Source organism: Stigmatopora nigra, chromosome 23, assembly GCF_051989575.1.
Source record: "Stigmatopora nigra isolate UIUO_SnigA chromosome 23, RoL_Snig_1.1, whole genome shotgun sequence".
In the NCBI taxonomy this organism is placed as follows: domain Eukaryota; kingdom Metazoa; phylum Chordata; class Actinopteri; order Syngnathiformes; family Syngnathidae; genus Stigmatopora; species Stigmatopora nigra.
Window position 1 is genome coordinate 4,098,486 of NC_135530.1, and position 26,232 is coordinate 4,124,717.

Consider the following 26,232-nt stretch of genomic DNA (forward strand, 5'->3'; position numbering starts at 1 on the left):
TCTACCACTACAGCTACCACTACAGCTACCACTACCTCTACCTCCTAATGCTATTGCTGTTGATGTATTTGCTCTGAATTTCTATTGACTTTTGCTGAGTAAACTGTGATTTTCTATGAAAACATCTCGTCCTTTATTGAAAAGTTTTATATATATATATATATATATATATATATATATATATATATATATATATATATATATATATATATATATATATATATATATATATATATATATATATATATATATATATATATATATATATATATATATATATATATATATATATATATATATATATATATATATATATATATATATATATATATATATATATATATATATATATATATATATATATATATATATATATATATATATATATATATATATATATATATATATATATATATATATATATATATATATATATATATATATATATATATATATATATATATATATATATATATATATATATATATATATATATATATATATATATATATATATATATATATATATATATATATATATATATATATATATATATATATATATATATATATATATATATATATATATATATATATATATATATATATATATATATATATATATATATATATATATATATATATATATATATATATATATATATATATATATATATATATATATATATATATATATATATATATATATATATATATATATATATATATATATATATATATATATATATATATATATATATATATATATATATATATATATATATATATATATATATATATATATATATATATATATATATATATATATATATATATATATATATATATATATATATATATATATATATATATATATATATATATATATATATATATATATATATATATATATATATATATATATATATATATATATATATATATATATATATATATATATATATATATATATATATATATATATATATATATATATATATATATATATATATATATATATATATATATATATATATATATATATATATATATATATATATATATATATATATATATATATATATATATATATATATATATATATATATATATATATATATATATATATATATATATATATATATATATATATATATATATATATATATATATATATATATATATATATATATATATATATATATATATATATATATATATATATATATATATATATATATATATATATATATATATATATATATATATATATATATATATATATATATATATATATATATATATATATATATATATATATATATATATATATATATATATATATATATATATATATATATATATATATATATATATATATATATATATATATATATATATATATATATATATATATATATATATATATATATATATATATATATATATATATATATATATATATATATATATACATTTTGGAAAGTTGTGGCAGTGAAGAGGACTGTCATTTGTAAAATGATGGTCTTCCCTTCATTTAAATAATGGAATCACTATTTTCATTCACATTGGAATTGTACTAGTTCAAAAAAGTAAGTTACAGATGTTAGTTTTCTTCGTGAGTAAGACACTCCAACCAAAATAACGCATCAAGGAACGCCCAAAATTACCAACTCATTTCAATATTAAGCCTATCTTTGTTTGGGGTGGCTTGTTTGTTTTCTAGTCCCTTGCAGCACTATTTCATCGCGCCTTTAATGCGAGGGAATACATCCACAAATGCAGCTTTGCATACTGCATAACCTTTTGACACTCGCTTAGTGAGATAAACAGGAGACAGTTGCCTGTGGTGAACTGATGTCATCTGCCAAAAGTCTCATTAGAGGGGCCCCAGGGTGGCCTCAGGGGTCCCGGCGAGGGTCATCATTACCCCGTGTTTTTTTTATCATCTGTCATTGTCTAGGCTGCCCATCTTTTATATCCAAATAGGGTTTGAAATAAATCTATTCCGGTTTTCCGCAATAAAGTGACCTGTAAATACCCTAAAATGACAAGGAAGTGGCGCAAAATTAACTGAGATGTCGAATTTAGAAGATTTGTGAGGGCTGGGTATCCAAAAATAAACTTCTCTGGCCCACAAAGAACTGATTTTGAGACCCCGGTTAGAATTTCCACCTAATTTTGAGTGGGTATGTTACACATAAATAGAAATTTACAGTACAATTAAGTGCTAGAAAGTACATATGCCGAAAAAAACAGGTCAACTCAAGGGTGATCAAGCATGCAGCTATGACTGTAAGGTCCCAAGGGGGGCCGGACTGAAACACTGTGCCCCCTACCCCCCGTTCGCCTCACCTCGCAGACCTGTAGGAATTAATGAAGCCCAGTGCAACCTCAGTCAAAAGGGACAAAATGGCGCCTCATTAATAGCTTGCTGTCAGATGGGTCATCATGACACTGCTGGGGATTAAAGTCCCACTATCACTAGTTAAATTATAGAATCTTGTCAAAGACTATTCAAAAATAACCAATCCAGACTTGAATAGAGATCTATAACTATAGAAACGGAACCATAAAAACAATGTATGGAACGTTTTGCCTCTGCATGGTGGAAACCAATGAACTAGTCAAAGGCTGGGAATGTAAAAAACATTGTTCGGTACAAAAGATGCACTGAAAGTTTGGATAAAAACAAATTTTTGGGGGGAAAAAAAACCTAAAAGTGCCACTATCACTAGTTAAATGATAGAATCTTGTCAAAGAGTATTCAAAAATAACCAATCCAGACTTGAATAGAGATCTATAACTATAGAAACGGAACCAGAAAAATAATGTATGGAACGTTTTGCCTCTGCATAGTGGAAACCAAAGGACTACTAGTCGAAGACTGGGATTGTATTAAACATTGTTCAGTAGTAAAGGTGTATTAAACATTTGCATAAAAACTAATTCTTAGGGAAAAAAAACATAAAATTCCCACTATCACTAATCCAGACTTGAATAGAAATCCACAACTATAAAAACTGAACCATAAAAACAATTTAAAGAATGTTTTGCCTCTGCATAGTGGAAACCAATGGACTAGTCAAAAACTGGGACGTATTAAACATTGTTCACTACTAAAGATGCATTAAACATTCGCATAAAAACAAAAACTTGGGGGGAAGAAAAAAGCTAAAAGACTAGCCTCCATAGCAATGAAAATAAAAAATAAATAGATCAAAAAAGCCTGCCTTTGCCTTCAACACTCTCGGTAAGTGACTCCGTCTTCCTGGTGGGTTGTGGTTGACTTAAGTCCAATCTTTTGAACTCGTTATCAATTATTATTTCCAAACCCAGAGGATTGTAAACAGTCTTTGCGGCGTGATTCCCGACTCTGTTTGCTTTTCTCCCTTGCCTTTCAAATCCACGCACAAAGACACAAACGCGTTAGCCTGTCGGTAAAGTCCAACGTTCCGAGTCTCCGAGGAGATAGGGTGGCGTCGTGATACAAAGCGTTTGGTTGCTTGGCGAACAAGCTCGTTAATTTCCTTAATTAAGAAACTCCCTATCAATTCTCCCCTCCCTGGGAATTGTTTGGCGAGGTCATGTAACAACAGAACATATTTGGAAGCTGTATTTTTCCCTATCACATAATAGACAAACAGGAAAATACACCAGGGCCTGATTAAAGGCCTTTTTTTTTTTTACACAACAGAGGGAGAGCGAGAAGACAGTGTTTGTTTCAAGACTCAAATGAAATTGTTGCTTGTGGATTTTGACAGCTATAGCCATTAAGCAGGGGGTGTAATAATTAAAGCAAAACACAAACTGGAATAAATGATGTCTCTATGCAATTGGGCCGAAGACTTTGTTCCTCCTGATTACGTTTTTACGATGAAAGTTGAGGCGTGTGACGGCTTATCTAATGAAAACAAATGAAGTGTTAAAGTACAAAAGAAATGTGTTGTATTAGTAGTAGTTAGGGCAGTTGGCAAATTGACTTTGTTAAAAAAAAGTCAGTTTGTTTAAGGTCTAACAGTTTTTGTAACTTTTCGGAGGCAATTTCAATGAATCGATTTGTTAGTTAGTTTGTTTTGAAAGTAGTTGCATTTACGAAGTTTTAGCAATTTCAGAGGATAAACTGCCCTCTGGTGGCAACGATAAATATGACACCACTTGTCTACCATGGCTACATTGAGTGTAAACATTGTGAATGAACAGCTACGTAATATAATGGAAAAATCCTATTAATCATCATCAATTTAAAGAAATTCCCCATTCATGACATTCCCAAATAAACCCACACCTTGGAAAGTTTCCATTCCGAAATAAAATCCCCAAATCATCCAAAACAAAGATTCTCATTTCATTCAAATTCAACCAAACACCTTAAAATAAACATCAAGTAACCTATTACACCAACCGCAGAGCCCCAATCACAATTTCTCCAGAAACATTCTAGTTCAAAATGGCCTCCCCACAACTGTTCTCTTTCTCGTCCATTCGCAAGCAACCTGTGCTTTTTACCCTCCAAAAACTGCACTTGTCAACGCCAGACAAACTAGCCCAACTCTGCATATATACATGCACGCAATATGCCAAAACACACACGTGTATCGAGCTTGCTGGAGCGCGACCTGGTAATTATTTATTATATGTATGAGACACCCACATTGAAGCACCCTCACAAATACAGGGGGCGGCGCGCGCTCTCGTCCGACAGGCTAAATCCCATTATTTGGCCCTCATCCCAGACGGTGAATTGAGAGTCAAGTAGGATGCATGTGGTAACCACAATGAAATTACAGCAGCGGTGAGTGCGGGCGCCGCTAATGCACCCCCATTGTGTGCTCGAGTGCATCTAAATAAGCAGGGGGCGAAAAGGCGGCCCCCTCGTGATGGCGGTTCGGGTTATGTTGTGTGTACGTGTACACGTGGAAAAGGAAATAGTGAGACGGCTGGGATGGAGGGTTGTATTTAGGTTTGACAATGAGGTACCATCTGTGTCAGGAGATTTGACTAAATCCTGTAAGGCCAGAAATGGATCATTTGCTACATTTTCATAGGTGCGCTTCAGCTACTCCACACGTTCAATCCAAACTGCATTTTCTCATTGTTATGGATATAATGGATTAATGGGGAATGCTGGATTTTGGATGTAGGCGCTCACACAACCAATGCTCTATTCCAGGCACAAAAATAAACAAATAAATATTTATATAAATACAAATACATGTATATATACATAGTGTATATATATAAATACATACACATGTATATATACATGTGTATATATAAATATATACACATGTATATATATATAAATATATACACATGTATATATACATACGTGTATATATAAATATATACACATGTATACATACATACGTGTATATATAAATATATACACATGTATATATACATACGTGTATATATAAATATATACACATGTATATATACATACGGGTATATATAAATACATATACATGTATATATACATACGTGTATATATAAACACATATACATGTATATATACATACGTGTATATATGAATACATATACATGTATATATATGCATACCTGTATATATAAATACATATACATATATATATATGTGTATATACATACCTGCATATATAAATAAATATGAGTATATATACATACCTGTATATATAAATAAATATGTGTATATATACATACCTGTATATACAAATAAATGTATATATATACATGTGTATATATAATTACATATACCCATGTATATATATGTATATATACATGTGTATATATAAATACATATACATGTATATATACATAAGTGTATATATAAATACATATACATGTATATATATATGTTTGTATATATATACATACACACAGAAATTGTTGGTTATTTCCTGCTAGAAAAATAGGCACGTCAACGTTAGTTATTATGTTGTCTACTTATATATTTAACATCTATTTATTGATATAATGAGAATAAAGGCATTGAATTCAATTTAATTCCATCCCCCTCGTATCCTTGCGTTTTTCTTTTTTGTTTCTCCAGCGGGAGAAAAATGGAACTCCTTTGAAATGGCTGGCAATTGTATGCTTTAGTATACACCATTTAAGTGGTGGAAAAGTTGCAACAAACCCTTGATTAAATGGATTTGAATTACAAAGATCCCTAATGGAGATTTTGGGTTAATATGCTTTTCTTTTTTTCAATTGTGCGTACGCTGACTTTTGACACCTGCTGTTTTTCGAGGTCCATTTTGGAACACTCCTGACCTGGCAACCTGAAATTAAATCAAGCGAGCTATAAGTATAATGTTATATTCATTTTTCACCCTTGGTGATTGGAGTGTGCGAAACGCATTGTGTAGTTTCAAATCAGGTTATTGTGCTAAAAGGGAAAGATGTGTGGATGACTATTATTTAGTGGTTCTGTATTCTATTAGAAAGTTTTTTTTATCTTTGAGGTGTCAAGTTCTTTGCTTTGATGAAAAGATTGCAAAGTGTTAAAGCGAACAAGCAAAAGTGTTCTATATCTATTTTTATTTTGAAATGGTTGGTAATAATTTCACGTGAACATGTTTCGAAAGATATAGATTATATATGCAGGTGGGTCTGAATTGTATCATTCATTGAATGAATCAATTGATTCGAGAAATTTGACTTGAAAAAGACTTTGAATTCAATTTTGGTTTGCTCAATTATGGTGGTACCCCGAGATATGAGCTTAATTCGTTCCAGGACTTAGCTCGTATGTCGATTTTCTCGTAACTCAAACGAACATTTCCCATTGAAATGTACAAAAAACTAATTAATTCATTACAACCCTCTTAAAAAACACCAAAAACAGGATATTGGATTGGAAAAAATGTTTGATTTGTTCTAATTCGACATCTATTAACAAAGTAATACATAACTAGTGGTTTAATATTACTAAAATGTGTTAAATAGTTCTAAAATTAGACAGATTTCGAAGGGGGGGAGACTTTTTGCACTGCAATGTGCTAGTAACATAACAAACAAATTTAAATGAACTTGGATTATGATGCAGACACTCCAAAAAAATGTAATCTAACCTTCCACTAAACTTAATTCTAGTTTAGTTTGACATTCCGGGTTGGCTCTTTTTGCCCTGCCTTCACACTAACTTTCAGTCAATACCTACAAAATATTCCCAAAATGATGCACACAAATGTCCTCACAATAGGAAAACGCACAACCACTTTCCAACGAGTAGTATTTACGCCATTCGCACTGACTAACGAGGGGAAAAAAACACTGAAAAAATGCAACGCTTCGCCCAGTGCTCACGGAGACATTACAAAGAGGGAGTTGCGACCAGAGACATTACACAAAGGAGTTGCGGGGAAAAAGACAGTGGCCATGATGTTCTTATGAGCAGCATCTCGACTCCACTGTCTGCTCGTATATCAAAATTTGTCTCGTATCTCAAGATAAATATTTGCCCGAAATTTGACTCGTATCTCGAAATGCTTGTATGTCGAGGTACCATTGTTTTTGACGTGGGAGGATGCACTTGCCTCTGGTACCAACGGTTCAAATGACATAGGCTATCTAAAGCGGAATTGCACACTTCTGACAGGAGGATGGAGCTGTAACTCCGCTATCCTAACTTCAACTGATAGAAAAAACCCAAAGAGCCATCGAGGGAGTGTGCCAAAAAAGACAGGTACACATCCTAATGACTGAGTACAAACACCATCGAGCCTTTGTGGCAGCGCCACAAAACACTGAAACGGGACCGATTTGGCCTCCCAATCAAACACTTCAAACGTGGCCTTCCGAAAAGAGAGACAGGGACCCGGATAGGTGCGTGTCTCCTGCTAATAGCTGCTAGTGCCGCCGAGTTAAGCCGCTTATTTCTGACATAAATAATGCATCCGGGCAGATGCGCTCGACTTGGGCTGAATACGAATCTCCAGCGTGATTGACGTTAGGGTTTTGCCGAGCGTCGACTCGGTACCGCCGCCTCACCTTTGCAACGAGGCCCGTCTCATTTAATATCCCTTATGTTAACATAATTATGACAACCCACACTGATTCATACGCGCCACTGCCTAATATCCCTGACAAAATTAGGCGACAACTTTCCGAGGTAGGGCGAGAGAGGAGGGGGGTTCAATTTCTCAGAGTATCAAAGGCAACTTAGCACGTCTGCCTGTTCAACAGCTAAAGCAAATAAGAAATAAGAGGATATGACTTTAATGCGGGATGCCTTGACAAGACTCCTGCCCCCCACTTACCTTGCCTTTTCATTGATTCCAATCAATCAACCCTAATGAGACAGACTCCTATATGTCACATGTTAATAGGGTAATGATATGGGCATTTAGTTGCTTCTTTAATCTTGCTACTTGCAACTAATGACACCTTTATATTCATAAGCGTTGGCGGGCGCACAAATTGCCACTTCACACTGCATGGCAGCGTTAAACCTTATTTATAAGGCAACAGCTGTAAAAAAAAAGAAAATTACAGATTGGCGAGCTAAATCGTATTACGTTTCAATGGCCAATGGCGTGGAATCCAATGTGATGAAATTCAAATTTGTGCTCATCTGCAAACAGATGAATATCGTTCCCTCACTTCGTGATTCAGACCTTCATGAATCAAGGAAGAAATGTTGCTCATTTCATTTTTAATCTACCCCTCATCCTAATGTTAGGTTGATCGGAGGTGGAATGTATTCTAGACTTGTTCCCGAGTTAATGTGCACATGCATTCACTCAATGATTACTCAATGTAATGCCCACTATTCATCCCAACATGTAATCATCCCTTGCATATAAACCCCCGAGATTCATCCTGCCAGACAGCAGTAAAGACCCAACTATAGGAATTTTGATTATTCAAGTTATTCATTAATCTGTCGATTAATAACTTCGATTTATAACAGACATTTGAAGGCCTTGTAGAAAAATAACATTATGACCAATGGCATACTTTCAAAAGAGTATTAACGACTCACTAAAACAATGTTTTCTCATATAAATGATTGAATTTTGTCAAACCATCAATACAGATCTTTAACTATTAAAAAATGTTCGATAAAAGCAATCTATGTACTGATCTGGTTCTGCAAGGTTAAAAGCGATGGCACAGTTAAAAGGTAAGCATTCCAGAAGAAGGAAAATTACAACGTGAAAAACAATAGTTGATTTTATCGTGTGATGAGTTGGAATACGAGGTTGGGTCAGAAAAAGAGGTCCAAAAACTTCAATATGTTCAATTCACTTAAGATAAACAATTAATTGAAGCAGTAAAATTGAATTTGATGTGTATTTTTCCCTTATTGAAGTACTCAAGGTTCTATAGTTCCAGTATTATTATTTTTTTTCCGTTTTTATTCCTTAACCACGTTATGGAAAGGTTCTGGAGGGAAAAGTAAAGGCCTGGATGCACTCGATTGACTTAGCTGAGTTGTTAAGATGGACCGCCGACATGTCTGTGCCACACAGTTTTGACGGACAAGATTTTGTTCTAATCCACTATATGCAGCTACTAAAGACTAAACAAAAAGTTTCCCAACTTAGCCAACTCGAAAATATACTCTGCCCTTGCCTTTATCACCAACAAACCCGCCTCCATCCCCTGGGTCGCCGTGTTGTGCCGTCAAAACCGAAGGTAAACTCGCCGTTGTTTGTAAGCCTGACTCCGCCTCTCTCGCTTTCTCCGCGACTCCCGAGTGATAATTATTTGATCTCGTTTGCTTCATTATTCATCTTGAGGGAGCCCTGCTTATGACTGGTGGATAAATGCCATATGAAAGGCATTGTGCATCCTGGCTTTTATCCCGGCTCCCACAACAGATCAATTAGTCAAACTAAACAGTAAATTATTAATCGCATTGCTTTGTGTCCCCGTTCCATCACCGGAAGCAAACAGTTCATTAGCCAGGACGGGGGTGGGGGTGGGGGGGTGGGGTGGTCTCGTGGCAGGTTGGGGATGAAGGGCCGTGTGATTGAACACGGGCTTTAAAGTGAACTGATGCTATGAGAACATTTGGAGAAGAATTATCAAGTGTGTCCATCATTCCAGGTAACTTCCTTTAACCCTCCCCTCCCCTTGAGCCCCCCCTTCCAAAATGACACAAAATGAGGTCAAGCAGTAGACGAGTTCAATGTCGGTGGCGGTGGCGACGTGCGCGCTGCCCGTCGGGATAACGCGGCGTGCGCGTGTGTGATTAAAATAACATTTCATGTCGTGGCGGGCAATCAGACCATATTTGCAGAAAATACTCAGATCAGATGAATTTTAATGAGGCGTACACTCGAGGGGGCTACAAGGTGTGCCTCGCCAGAGGAGGTTGAGGGGGTTGGTGGGTTGTTGTGGGGGGTGTGTGGGGCTGTCACCTTATTTGCCAGAAGATACAAGCGACATGACGTTAAAAAAAATGTCACTGCGCGTTCAGATTGCTTCGGTGTCCTGAGTGGGGCAATTTGAATAAATTAGCCAAAGATATTAAATTGGGGGGTTTAGGTTTAGGGGGGGCATGGACGGTTTGCTATTTTTTTACAGGAAAGGTTCATTTCCAAGGGACGGTTGGGACGAGAACGCAGACGAGAATGGAGGGATGGTGTGGCAGTTATTAAAAGCAATTGCATTGCCTCCCGGATGTCTCGGGAGAGCGGAATCAGTGGAGATGTTAAACCTTGCTTGACACCCCAGTTGGATAATTGTGGGTGTGGGAGCTAATCAGCGGTAGATGTCTCCGCCATTTATATCTTGTCAGTTAGTGAAGATTAAGCTTCCTCCTGTCTTGGACACCATTAGCTTTGTTGCATGTCAATGCACCCGAATGGCGAGATTGTCCGGACTGCCGAGAAATATTATTAAAAAATAAAGTAAAAAAATGATAATCAAAACAATCAGGATAAGACCTATTCAAAGCAAATGCAAACAACTGCTCGAATTTTTTGTAGGAGGGAAATGTGGTGTCGAAAATTGGTCAAATTTGGCAAAATGCCCTAAAATTATTATCAAAACAATTATGAGTGTTACACAATGAATGGTGGCAAAATGTATTCAAAGTATACGCAAAAAACTGCTAAAAAAATTTGTAGGTCGGAAATGTGGTGTCGAAAATGTGTCAAAATTGCCAAAATGCCCCAAAATTATAATCAAAACAATCCAAAGTGTTACACAATGAATCGTGACAATTAAAATTAAAAGCACATGCAAACAACTGCTCAATTTTTTTGTAGGTCGGAAATATGGTGTCGAAAATGTACCAAAATTGCCAAAATGCCCCAAAATTATGATCAAAACAATCCAAAGTGTTACACAATGAATCGTGACAATTAGAATTAAAAGCACATGCAAACAAGTGCTCAAATTTTTTGTAGGTCGGAAATATGGTGTCGAAAATGTACCAAAATTGCCAAAATGCCCCAAAATTATAATTAAAAAAATCCAAAGTGTTACACAATGAATCGTGACAATTAGAATTAAAACCACATGCAAACAAGTGCTCAAATTTTTTGTAGGTCGGAAATATGGTGTCGAAAATGTACCAAAATTGCCAAAATGCCCCAAAATTATAATCAAAACAATCCAAAGTGTTACACAATGAATCGTGACAATTAGAATTAAAAGCACATGCAAAAAACTGCTCAAATTTTTTGTAGGTCGGAAATATGGTGTCGAAAATGTACCAAAATTGCCAAAATGCCCCAAAATTACAATAAAAACAATCCCAAGTGTTACACAATGAATCCTAGCAAAACTTATTCAAAGCACATGCAAATAACTGCTCAAATTTTTCATAAGCCAAAAAATGAATATCCAAATACTGCCAAACAGTAACAAAACAACGACAAAATTAATCAATAAAAAAGTGTAGGTTTGGGTAGCACAGGGTCCTCTGTGGAATTAAAAATGAGTTTCTGGGATATGCTTCACATTTTTGGGGGTAAATATGATGCAAGGGCCAACAAGCCCAGAGAGGAGTGGTTGATTTCTATAAAATGGAAAAAAAACATGGATTTACGGGAAATGATTGTATTCTATTAGGTCACGGAGGAAATGGCCTAAATAGCTTCCATGCATCTGGGAAGTGTTTCAGATTTGTCGGTGACAAACAACAATCTGGAAAGGCTTTGGGTCCCATTTCTTTTGGCTGGAAAATCTTGAAAAATGAGCCTTGGCTTTTGGGATTTTCTCCTGCCTGTTAATCTCTTGTAGTTAATAAACTGTTAAAGGGACGATTAGCTTGCTAACAGAGCAATGCGCCATTTTTTATGACGTTTTTCTTCTCAATTTTAATATGAACAGTGTTGCAAATTAGATTTTTTTCAAAATTATATTTCTTTTTCTCAGTTGTTTCGCTTGAATGCTCCATCTATAAATTCTAGGGTCCCAGGTTCAAATCCAGGTCAGTTCACTTAAGTGGGGTCTGTGTGGGTTTTCTCCGGGTACTCCTATTTCCTCACACATTCGCAAAAACATGGCTGGTTGGACAATCTAAATTACCCATAGGTGTGTGTGTTAGCCTTGAATGGATGTTTGTCTCCTCGTGCCCTGCGATTGGCTGTCCACCGATTCAGTAGTACACTGGGATTGGCTCCACCCCCTTTTCCCCCCGTGACCCTAGTAACAATAAAGCATTTCAGAAAATAAATGAATTAATATAAACTATGAACCCTCCTGATTTCTGCACAATTTTCACCAATACAACCGTATTTTCACGACTATAAGGCGCACTGCATTATAAGGTGCACCCTCAATGAATGACATTTTTTCCATATATAAGGAGCACTGTATTATAAGGCGCACTGTATTATAAGGCGCACTGTATTATAAGGCGCACTGTACTATAAGGCGCACTGTCTATTTTGGAGAAAATTGAAGACTTTAAAGTGCGCCTTATAGTCATGAAAATACGGTAATTGCTATTGACTTCCAGGTATGAAGCACTCACTACTTTACAGTCACCTCTAGAGCCAGCTATTGTTGATGTTTTGCATTTTTTGTATAAAATCTTGTAGTGGGGGAGGAGCTATATGATGGAAGATTTTGTACACTAAGATGGCATCTGCATATTTAACAGTATTGTTTCAGTTCAGGCGTTTGTGTTTTTTTATGATCCGACAGTGGTGGTTTTTGGTTTTCTGTTTTTTCCATATATAAGACGCACTGGATTACAAGGCGCACTGTCTATTTTGGAGAAAATTCAAGACTTTTAAGTGCGCCTTATAGTCGTGAAAATACGGTAAATAATCAAATGATCAATAAAACTAGAAATATACACCAAGATGATTTGCTGACATGAATCAAAGCTGGATAAAAACATTCGCACATTCAACGGCTAGCACAAAGGCTCCTTTCAGCGAGCGTGCCGGGCGTGTATAACCTCATACGGCGAAGGCGAGGTCAGGGCAAATAAACAAGGCGTTCATGCCAACGCCATCCCAGCCTGCATAGCGGACCTCCCTCTACTCCCCTTCTTGAGTGTTGACAGATGTTTCAAACCCTCCTCCCCGTATTAAAGCCAGTTCTTACGTCCAGTCTGAGGGAAAGGTCCGCACGCAACTTGCCACACAACCCGAAAATAAATGAAGAAATCAATCATAAAAGTCATGCAAATCATCATCAACATGCTTTGGCTACATAATAAGCAGTTTGGAGGACTTCAGTTTTGTGGTCAATACATTATAGCTGCTTACAGAGGAACCGGATTAGGTTGTGGGCGTCGGCAAATGCTGTTTTTGTGTTCAGACCGCGAACAACTTCCGTCCGGTACTTTTATGATACTTTCTCTGGCAATATTTCAATGTATGACTTCAGTCGACTTCAATCTGGCAACATTATGAAGGAACTTTGCAATCATTTTTGGTTGATCGATTAGACTGTTTAACGGAGATTTGGAAGGTTGGTGATATGCTAAAAAGAAAAATATTTCAAGGGTATAAATGGGAAATGTGGTGTGGAAATTTGACAAATTTGCCAAAATTTCCAAAATTGCGCAAATTGCAAAAATTCCCCCAAAATGATAATCAAAACAATCATGAGTGTTACACAACTAATTATGAAAAAAACTCATTCAAAGCACATGCAAACAACTGCTTGAATTTTTTCGTAGGTTGGAAATGTGGTGTTGAAAATGTTCCAAATTTGCCAGAATAGCCAAAATTGCCCAAATTTGACAAAATGCCCTAAAATAATAATCAAAATAATAATGTGGTACACAATGAATCGTGACAAAACCTATTCAAAGCACACAGAAACAACTACTTGAATTTTTTTGTAGGTCGGAAATGTGGTGTCAAAAATTAGCCAAAATTGCCAGAATTGTCAAAATTGCCAAAATGGCCCAAAATTATATTTAAAAAACTCATGTGTTACACAATGAATCGTGACAAAAGGTATTCAAAGAACACGCAAACAACTGCTCAAATTATTCATAGGTTGAAAACGGTGCCGAAAATCTGCCAAAATGCCCCAAAATTCTATTTAAAAAACTCATGTGTTACACAATGAATCGTGACAAAAAGTATTCACAGCACACGCAAACAACTACTCAAATTTTTCATAAGTTGAAAACGGTGTAGAAAATATGCCAAAATTGCCAAAATGCCCCAAAATGACAATCAAAACAACCCCAAGTGTTCCAAAATGAATCCTAACAAACCATATCCAAATCACATGCCTACAACAGCCCAAATCTATTCCATACCAAAAAAAAAACGAATCCCAAATACTACCAAACCGTATCAAACTACTGAATACAAATAAAAGCCTAAATTAAACAAGTCATCGAAGAGGAAAGCCCAGTTTAAAGTATCAAAGACGTAAGACGATAGAAAGAGAAAGACTGGCATTCCATCTAATCTACACCGTAATAGTTGGAGTGACATTAATTATTGATAAGGCCGGCAATTGATTGGTTAATAAGATAATGTAATTGAGAAATGAAAATTGTCAGAGTGCGCTTGGCTTGCATGTGTTGGTGTGGGTTTGTGTGGGGTGTGGGGGGGGGGGGGGGATGGGGGTGAGCGGGGGTCTTAGGGGATCACCCCTACATAGGCTTCCATCATTACTGCCACACTATGAAAGCAGAGTGGTGATTAAAAGGACTTGATTGATTTGACTCTCGATGGGATAACTTGTCCTCATTCCGTCACTGCACATGTTCAAATAAATTTGCACCATATTTTTTGGACTGCAAGGCGGCCATGTATCATTTTTTTTTTCATACATGACGCACTTAAGATTCTAAATTACATTAGTGCAACACTATGGATCGATTTTTAAATTCAATGCCGATGACTGATTTTAATAATTGTCCAATTCCATCATTTTATATTTTATATCTCGGTAAAAATGAATATTAAATCATGGATATGGAAAATGTAGATGGAATGTAAGAAAAAAAATGGATGATATTATTTTAATAAGTCTGCTTTATTGATTAAAAAAAATATAATAATTGAACTGTAATTATGACGTCATTTTATTTCTCCTTTTCTCTTTTTAATTATGATATTCTCTTTAAAAAAATAAAATAGTGATCTAGAGGTAATGATTTGCATGTAGATTTGATTAAATGCATATATTAGTTGGTTCAGTAAGAGCTTTTCCATTTATTTATTATGTTTTTTTTAAGGACAATGAGCGATTAAAATATGAATCATCAAGATTAATTGCATATCCACGGATTAATTCCATTATTATTTTTAATTGAGTATACCACCCACAATTTATCCTAAATTGCCATCCCTTATAAATTGTTTATATTTACTAATAACTAAATCCTTTCCATTAAATTCTAAATACCTCTAAAAAATGACAATAATATACCTCATTTTACTACAAAATACTTTTTTCTACATTGAGGAAAACGCCTAAAAAACACTCTCGGGAAGAAAAAAAAAAGCTAAATTGCATCTTTAATAATAGTTTGAACGCAGATTGACATATTAAAAGCATATCATGACACAAACAGTATTTCAATTTTGTTTCTACGATTTAGTGAGCAAATTAGACACATTTATCGCCTATGGGGGCTCCGTAAAAAAGGGAAAGAAATAAAAGTGTGTGTGCCCACATGTGTGTGTGTGTGTGTGTGTGTGTGGGTGGGTGTGGGTGTGGGTGTGTATGTGTATCCATGTCGTCAAGAGGTGGCCCCACTCCCTCAGTTTTCACTCGGCTTTTGTCAGAAAACCCACCCACCCAGAGAGAGTGCCTCTACTGCCCTAACACAAAAGATATTGATTTTACCATCAGCTGCAACGAATGATCTTCCTGAACCAATTTTGGAATTTAGAAAATGAGTTCAATACTAATAATGATATTGGGGAGGGAGCGTTAGGGTTTGTGTGGGTGTTCGCGGGGGACGGGGGGGACGAGGGGACGGGGGGGACGGACTTTAAACCATTAGAGAAGGAGGAGAGAAATAGAGATTCAATAGAATAAATCAAGTGAAATTCTATGCATGTAAAAATTTATATTTGTATGTTGGGAGCTAGAATTGTTGTTTTTGTTGTTGTTTTTACATTAAAAAATGATCAAAAATTGCTTTAAAAAATAAAATTATTTTGTTATTTTGATATAAATATATAAAATACATTTCGGGGGGGGGGGGGGAATTTAAACCATTAGAGAAGAAGGGGAGGAATATGGCAGAAAATAAATAGAGATTCTATATATATGTAAAAATATACATTTGTATGTGGGTAGGTTGAATTGTTGTTGTTGTTGTTTTTGCTTAAAAAATCATCAAAAAATGCTGTTAAAAAAATTAAGTTATTTTGTTCTTTTGATATAAATATATAAAATACATTTTTTTTTGGGGGGGGGGGGGACTTTAAACCATTAGAGAAGAAGGAGAGAAATATGGCAGAAAATAAATAGAGATTCAATATATGTAAACATATACATTTGTATGTGGGTAGGTTGAATTGTTGTTGTTGTTTTTTTAAATAAAAAATGATCAAATATTGCTGTTAAAAAAATTAAGTTATTTTGTTCTTTTGATATAAATATATAAAATACATTGGGGGGGGGGGGTGACTTTAAACCATTAAAGAAGGAGGGGAGGAATATGGCAGAAAATAAATAGAGATTCAATATATGTAAAAATATACATTTGTATGTGGGTAGGTTGCATTGTTGTTGTTGTTGTTTTACATAAAAAATGATCAAATATTGCTGTTAAAAAAATTAAGTTATTTTGTTCTTTTGATATAAATATATAAAATACATTTTGGGGGGGGGGGGGGACAGACTTTAAACCATTAGAGAAGGAGGGGAGGAATATGGTAGAAAATAAATAGAGATTCAATATATATGTAAAAATATACATTTGTATGTGGGTAGGTTGCATTGTTGTTGTTGTTGTTTTTTTACATAAAAAAATGATCAAAAATTGCTTTAAAAAAATTAAATTATTTTGTTCTTTTGATATAAATATATAAAATACATTTTTTGGGGGGGGGCGGACTTTAAACCATTAGAGAAGGAGGGGAGAAATATGGCAGGAAAGAAATAGAGATTTAATAGAAAAAAATCAAGCTATATTCTATATATATGTAAAAATATACATTTGTATGTGGGGGCTGGAATTGTTGTTGTTGTTGTTGTTGTTTTTGCTTAAAAAATCATCAAAAAAATGCTGTTAAAAAATTGCAATTCTCTTTTGTTCTTCTGATATAAATAAATAAATACATTTTACTTTTCTGCTGTTTTGCAGTGCCGCTCCTTACGCTTTTAACGACGCCGTTTTCTAGCGCACGGTGTATAAAACGGGGCCTGCACACTTCTATGTTCTTATTACATGCGCCATAAAGGCACAAGGATGTCCGTTTCTGTTGTGCATCGCACAAATAATCCATCAAATATAATTTAGCGGCGAGAAAATACGGAATTTTGCTGTGTGGGTATCATGGCGCGAGTAGAATTATTGAATGTGTGTGCGGGAGGTTTTTTTTTATTTGAGCCTGCTGAGGTGTTAATTCAAAGTCTTGTTAGAGGGAGGTGAAGATTAACAGATAAGGGAGGTCTGAGTGAGGGTCAGAGCCGCCGGTGTCGGCCTAGCTCGTCAGAGATGAAGCCCCCCCCCACCCCGCAACCCTCGTGCTCTTTCCCTGTTATGCAAAGGTTAAAGGTCAAAGACTTACCCAGTTCATCGGGCTCACTTTGGTTCTGTATTAAAGGGCGGGGCATCTACATGCTGTGGTGTGATAGGTGAGTTCCATGTATGACCTTTTGTAGCTAAAAGAATGGAGAAACCTGGAAGGGAAAAATATGGAGACAAGAGGTTAATTTTTATGTGTGTAATGTTATTTTTGTTTTCTTTCATTCATTTTAATATGATAATATCAAATGAAGACATCATTATTTTGCAAATGTGAATGACAATGAAATACATACATTTACTTGAAACACACACACGTCATGTGTGATGAATTTGTAGGATATAATTCAGAAGGCTTACATTTAATATATTGTTTAATAAAAATATATTATGTAGTGGCTATCATGGAGCAGTTTTAGACAAGGGAATTAATACTACACACACACACCCCACTACAGTGTACTATACTTATATAGAGAGGGCTAAAAGTAGTGTTGACAATCACATTTTAAATGAAGGTGCACATATAAAAAATAGCAAAGGTTAAATATTCAAAGTGAAAAATAATAAAAATACTAATGCATGAAAATACATTTCTAAATTTCTAATAAATGTAAAACGCCAAGAATTCGAGTCTAACTCGACTTTTGTGAATGTTTACACACACTATACTATATACATATATATAAAAATACCAATGCATATACAAATATATACATATCCATGTATATATATACATAAGCATATATACATACATATATATTTATACATATCCATGTATATATACATACATATGCATATATACATTCATATATATACACACATGCATATACATATGCATACATATACATGTGTGCGTGTATGTGTATATATATGTGTATATATATATATATATATATATATATATGTGTATATATATATATATATATATATATATATATATATATATATATATATATATATATATATATATATATATATATATATATATATATATATATATATATATATATATATATATATATATATATATATATATATATATATATATATATTATGTAAACATTTTAAAGATAGCTGAATTGTTAAAAGAAAAGAAACAAATATGGACTTTTTGAATCTGAATGACGCACCCCTACACACACACAGCAATTTCCCAGGAGGGAAAATGACTCGAAAGGCTGGGTAAAAAAAAGAAGGAAAAGAGGGAAAGTGAGCTGAGGGAGGAGGGTGTAAGACTCAGAAGATGGACTCCTGCAAATTTGACTTCTAACAAGCAAAATGACACCCTGCTGTCATTTAAATTATAGTCGCCCTCTATAAAGGTGTCTTTTAGGTGCATTAATTGAATTGGCCACTATTTCCCCAATAATCGTCTCCCAAAGTTCAGCCGTCCATCCCGGGCGAGATCCCCGCCGCGTGGCCCACCGCTGTCAATTTCAGCGGCTTAATTTATTTCCATGATTCGCCCCATAATGACGGCCATGCGAGCTGTACATCAGAATTAACCTTCATTCCGGCGAGGTATATTACGATGACAGTCCCCGACACATTTCACCTACACAAAGGGCATTCTCTCCCGAGCCCCTCCCCCTTTTTCCGTATAATCATCCCGGCCGGGGTAGGGTGAGATCGTTTGATAGCCGAGAAAACCTACTGTCCGCCTGTTTTTTTTTTTTTTTAGGGCGACACCACGCCAAGTCAGTCCTCCACAACAACAATGCTAAAAATTTCCCATCAATTAACCCGTTTTATCTCTTTTGAATAAATTGCAGGCCTTCACCTCCCCCTCCCTCCCCCTTTTCCCGTGTTTCGGATATCTCCGGCTCGGTTAATTTATTTTTCGGGTGATGCCGATGTAACAAAAGTGCTGTAAATTAATCATGGGACATCAAGCGAAAGAGAAGAAGGCAGGGGTGGGGGTGTCGGGGTTGCGTGTCATTTCTATGCAAACCATTAAGTGTCAGATATAGATTCCACCATTTGCTATGGTCGCACTCAAAAGATTTCATTAGCGACCTGACGTCACGTTTATGAAGGCAACGGCGGATCATTTCTGTCCTATTTTCTCCCTCATGAGCTCTTTGTTCTTCAACGCGGCCCCTCGGCAGCCCCCCCTCCAATTCCCTCCCCCTTCTTCACCGTCCATGCAAATGACAATAATAGATTTCGCCGAGCGCCACCGCCAAACCATGATAGCCTATTTAGGAGAGAGAACGGAGAAACATTCAATTTGTAGCCACAACTAGGCTGAGAAAAAGTAATTAAGAAATTACAGAATTGGTCCTCCCATCAAGGAGTGCTGATTGGACAGCTCCCCCCTCCCCAATTCAACTCGATTTCGCTCCTTCCTTCTTCGTAATGAGGAGGGTTGGTCATTAGAATATTCTAGGGAGGTGAGTCATATTGGAAATGGCAGCTAAAAACAAAAAAATATGTTTTTTTGATTCGCATTTTGCTTAAAAACATTCTTTTGCCTTTGTCATTAGAGCAAGGGTGTCAGACTCCGCTTTACCGTCAACTCAATTTCATGTGGGCTGGACCATTTTAGATATAATATTTATATATCTTTTCTTATAAATGGATTAAATGAACTAGATTAAAACGCCTGAATATTCAGTTTTTTATAGATCTAAAACAATGTTTTTTTGAGCTTTTGAAATGATTTTTTGAACTAAAAACACTTAAAAATGATTTAAAATTACAATTATTGATTTAAGAGGGGGAAATTAAGGAAATATAATATACATCTATAGTCTTCATTTAAATTTGATCATAAAACAGAAAGTCGGCACTCACAATTTACTTTCTTGGGCCGCACAAAATGATGCCACGGGCCAGATTTAGCCCCCGGGCCGCCACTTTGACACCAGTGCATTAGAGCCTAGACAACTGCCTTTTATAATACTAAAATTCTACAATAAATAAGAATAAATACAGCACTTTCAAAACAAACTATGACCACTCCACTTATACGAATCAACAAAGTAGCAAAATTGAAGCTTTTCCCTCATTGGATGACGAATACTATCTATTACATACTATGTAAAAGACACATTTTATAACTTAAAAATTCCACAGTATAAAAAATTACCCTTTTACATTCTGTGTTAATAAAAAAATCCCTTCAATGAACTATTTAATATTCCCTCTCGCCACCAGGGCTGACTAAATTCCCCCAAATCAGAGAATAAATGAGAATAAATACACCACTTTCAAAACAAACCACAACCACTCCAATTATACAAATCAACAAAGTAGCAAAATTAAATACAAAGCTTTTTCCTCATTGGATGACATTCTGTAACAAGCCAGCATTGGTTTGGAACTTTTTTTTTTTTTTATCCCTTGTCTATCATTGGTGTGGGAAGCCATTATCTAGCAAATGAACATTTTAGTGACTGGAGCACATATTTCAAATACACACATATTACAAATAGTGTGTAAGTGTGTGTGTGTGTGTGTGTGTGTGTGTGTGTAAGTGTGTGTGAGTCACTCACAAACCCTCCGCTAGCATATAAATATAATCAATCTTCCATTTACATACAAATAGGCTTCCCCCTTCATCCTAATAATCGAGGCAACATCCTCCGAGAGGGGAAATAATATTCACTCCACACACCAATTTCATATTTATCATTAGATGCCTTTATTGATTGTTGTTTTCTTCCCCCTTAGATCATTATTTTCCCACCACTTCATTTTATGAGAGGATATTGGAGGCTTGTAGGGTTGACGTGACACGCACGCTTCATTATTCCTTCCGCCGAGGGACGATTGCCGTAGCGGCGACGGCGGCGGCGGCTCGTCACCCATCGGCATGTGAAAGAGACGATAGAGACGCCATTACGAATGTTTAATGGGTGTTGCGCAGGTTGCTAATGCGGCTCGTTCGACACGGTGTCATTTAAGCGGTGTTGGTGTCAATCCCACTTTAGACAAATAAGCCATTTTGTCAACTGGAATACAAACTGTGGACAGTGACCAGGAGAGAAAGACGCTTCCGTCTGGCTCTATTGTCTAAAGTTTGAATCAATATAGATGGAGTGGATGACATATAAAGTGTTTTAAATTGAATTAGGAAAAGTGATATTTTTTGGTAAATCGTTTACATAAAAAAGATAGAGTACAGGGAGTGGTACCTTGAGATACGAGCTTAATTTGTTGCAGGACTGAGCTCGTATGTCGATTTTTTTGTAACTAAAAAGAACGTTTCCCATTGAAATGAATTAAAAACTAATCAATTTGTTCCAACTTTCGACTACAGTGGTACATTGAGATACGAGCTTGATTCGTTGCAGGACTGAGCTCGTATCTTGATTTTCTTGTAACTCAAAAAAAACGTTTCCCATTGAAATGAACTAAAAACTAATTAATTTGTTCCAACTTTCTACTACAGTGGTACATTGAGATACGAGCTTGATTCGTTGCAGGACTGAGCTCGTATGTTGATTTTCTTGTAACTAAAAAGAACGTTTCCCATTGACATGAACTAAAAACGAATTAATTTGTTGCAACCCTCTGAAAAAACACCAAAAACAGGATATAGGATTGGAAAAAATGTTTTGTTTGTTCTAATTTGCCATCTATTAACAAAGTAACACATAACTAGTAGTTTAATGTTACTAAAAAGTGTTTAATATTATTAAAATAAAATTCTCAGACTCCGATAAAAGTCAGCCAATTGAATGAAATCAAATCAATCAATCTTCGCACCTTCCTCCCAATCCGCACAGTCATGTGTTTTTGTGTTAACCCGCTAACTAACGAAGCAACAACGTCTCACCTTCACGCTTTGCCGCAGTCTCGCAAGGATTTGAAAACAGAACCCATAAAAAAAACAGACGACATTGCCATCTTTCCCCCCAAAAAACGATGCTGATTGACTGTTGGAGTTATTCTGTAATAATAATAATAATAATGGAAGATAGGACTGACCATTACCCCTAGAATGCAGACCTAGAAGGACACTTAAGAAATTGCTGATGCAGCGTGATCGCAATCCAACAACCTTCGTGATTACTCGCAAAATGTCGTAAATCGTGACGCTCTTTTCGCTTGATTATGGAATAGTTTTTTATCCGAATGGAGGTTTGTTTGTGGAGTTGTTTTTGAGTTCCGACCTTAATTGTTATTATTGAATCCCTGATATGCAATGATTGTTACAGGTATTGTTTTAGCTTACGCAATTGGATTAATCAATAACCTTGTAATTGTTTTAATTTATAGCCTTAAAGGAGCAGGAGAAATTACCGCTTTTCAGAATAATTTGTGACGATGTCAAAATGAATTCTCACTTGCAAGTTGATCACCAGAGATGCCAATTCAATTAAATACAGTGTTCCCTCGGTTATCGTGGTTAATGGGGACCGGGACTACCCGCGATAAGTGATTTAGTAGGGATTCCTGTTCAAAAATGCTTAATTTGAATTTAATTACATTTTTTTCTATTTTTTTACCCCCCTTTATACAGTACACCATGTAGAATACGTGTAGAGAGAAAGAAATTCATGTTATAACAAAAATAAACTGTAAAATATGTCGTTTCAATGTAATATTTGTATTTTTTTCCCCAAAAAAATCCGCGAAGCTCTGAGTCCGCGGTAGCTGAACCGCAAAGTAGCGAGAGAACACAATATATGATTAAATCAAATGTCCCCTTGTATTGTTTTCTAATTATATTAAAATATAACTATTGATGAACCTAATTTCTTCGTCTCACTCAAGTTATCTTTTGCGGTAAACCTAAAATATTCTCCCCGTTCCGCCTACCACATTGGCATCTTTTCAAATTAGCATTTCCTTTGAAAACTTTGCATGATAAATCACCTTACACCCCCCCCCCCATCTTTCCCTTCAACCCATACATCGTTCATTAAGTAGAAAACAACAGGTAGCAGATATAAAATATTAAGCAGAAGACAAAGCGTTTCATTCGCTCCTCTCGGACTTTTACCGTTAGCTTCTGGCGCAACATCCGCTTTGGCTTTGATCGCCATTAGAATCGTTTGCTTAAACTTCTCAAATATGCTTTCGGTGTGTTTGATTAACATCTTTGGGAATTATTCAGTAACGTTGAGATTAGCTGGTAGACGGCTAATGACGGAATTGCGATTGCCAAACGCGGCGTCGCTCGGGAACCAATGAAAATCATGAGGGTTATATTTCATTTGATCTGGAATATTACTGTTGTGCACGTTGGACAGTTCATGAAAGTCCGTGTATTAACTTGCCCCCCCCTTACATTCAAATATGCGCTTATAAGCCCTGGGTATTAATATTCACATTGGATATATTTTAACGTTGGTTGCCGAGCGCTGCGTGCCCGACATTGTAATTTCTTAGCTTATCTAATCAATTCTGCAAGCTCCACGGGCCTCATGAAAGAAATCAGCTCGGTAGCACCTTCAGAACACTTATAAATAATGAAAAACAGCATTTAAAAAAAAGAAAGAAGCGCTTGAGGAGAGAAAATGTTGATTAGAAAAGTGCCTTTTATCCGCGCCTTCAAATCTTTTACATTTTTTTTTTTTATTCCAAGATGCAGACTTGAGGCAAACTACGACGTAGAAAAGTAGCCATATCTGACCATGGAAATAGGAAAGTTCTTTTATTTTATTTTTTATATATTTTTTTTAGATATAAAGTGCTGACAGCACAGAATTAAGCAGGTACTTTTTGGGAGATGAGAAATGAAAAGATGGCTTTCATCTTGTCCTTGAAAAGTTCTCGATGAACATTATTTGATTGGTTCAGGTGGCATCGACATTCATTTTAAAGCTTGATATATATATGATATACATCATAAATATTTGTCCCCTTAGAACGGATGAAATGCAAACAATACTACCAACTGATTTTGGGGCATTTTGAGCTACAGTGGTACCTCGAGATACGAGCTTAATTTGTTCCGGGACTGAGCTTGTATGTCGATATTCTCGTAACTTAAAGGAACATTTCCCATTGAAATGAACTAAAAACAAATAAATTACTTTCAACCCTCTGAAAAAACACCAAAAATAGGATATTGGATTGGAAAAAATGTTTGATTTGTTCTAATACGCTATCTATTACAAAGTAACACATAACTAGTGGTTTAATGTTACTACAAAATGTTTAATATCATTTTAATTAGAAGGATTTCGCGGAAGGGAGAAAGACGGACAAAGAGAGAGGGGGGACTCTTTGCATGGCAACGCTATTGTAACATAACAAACAAATTTAAATGAATTTGGATTACGATGCAGACACTCAAAAAAAATGTAATCTAACTTTACACTAAACTTAATTCTAATTTTGTACTAAAGTTTGATACCTTTCTTCTTCAAGGTTGGCTATTTTTGCCCCACCTCCACCCTGACTTCATGTCAATATCGAGGGTTGTTTGAGTTTGTATTCCCCTCAAAATATTCCTAAATGATGCACACAAATGTCCTCACAATAGGATAATGCACGACTACTTGCCAACGAAAAGTAATATATACTCCTCATATTAGCGATCGCCTCGCCATTCGCGCTGAGTGACGGGAAAAAAACACTGAAAAAAAATGCAAAACTCAGCCCAGTGCTCGTAGATATCTGTTATACACAAAAGACATGCGGCAAAAAATACAGGATGAGGCCCTTAGGCCGCAAGTTTCAAACCTCGAATCTCTCCCAATCTGCTTGTACACAGAAGCTAACTTCCTAGCTGTTCCACAACTCCTAAAAACAGTCATTTCCCATCTCTTGTTGGCAATTTCACCTCCCCACATTAACACCTAGAATTCAAGCATTTTCCCTTCTTTCTCTCCGAGCGGCGGCAACACGAACAACCCGGCGCGGTTAACGGCTTGTGACTTATTTTGCGGCAGCGATGCGACGCGAGAGGAGAAAAAAATAAAGGTATTTTTTATGCCCATCTATAAATTAAGGCCGGTGGGTTGATGAGCAGTGAAGGGGAGTCGTGTCTTCGCCCAGTGACAAAGGGCCGGCGCTATGGCGTCATGTGATGCAGCAAGGGAGTGGTGGGCTTTTATAGCCAACACACATACACACACATGCACTCAAATAGTAAGGATTTGCATTCTGCTCCTGGCAGGTGGAATGACAAATTACCCGAGTGTCCACAGAATGCTAAAAAATTAAACCTCAGAGGCATGATCGGCAAGGGGAGACGTT

At 35.4% G+C, this 26,232-nt stretch overlaps 1 long non-coding RNA gene across 1 annotated transcript in view; it reads right to left on the minus strand.

The window, feature by feature from the left end:
• LOC144181297 (uncharacterized) overlaps positions 1-26,232 on the minus strand; it is a 92,737-nt gene that overhangs the window by 39,858 nt on the left and 26,647 nt on the right. The window contains exon 2 of the long non-coding RNA XR_013324647.1: positions 18,116-18,227. This is a non-coding gene — a long non-coding RNA (uncharacterized LOC144181297). The remainder of the gene's footprint in view (positions 1-18,115; positions 18,228-26,232) is intronic.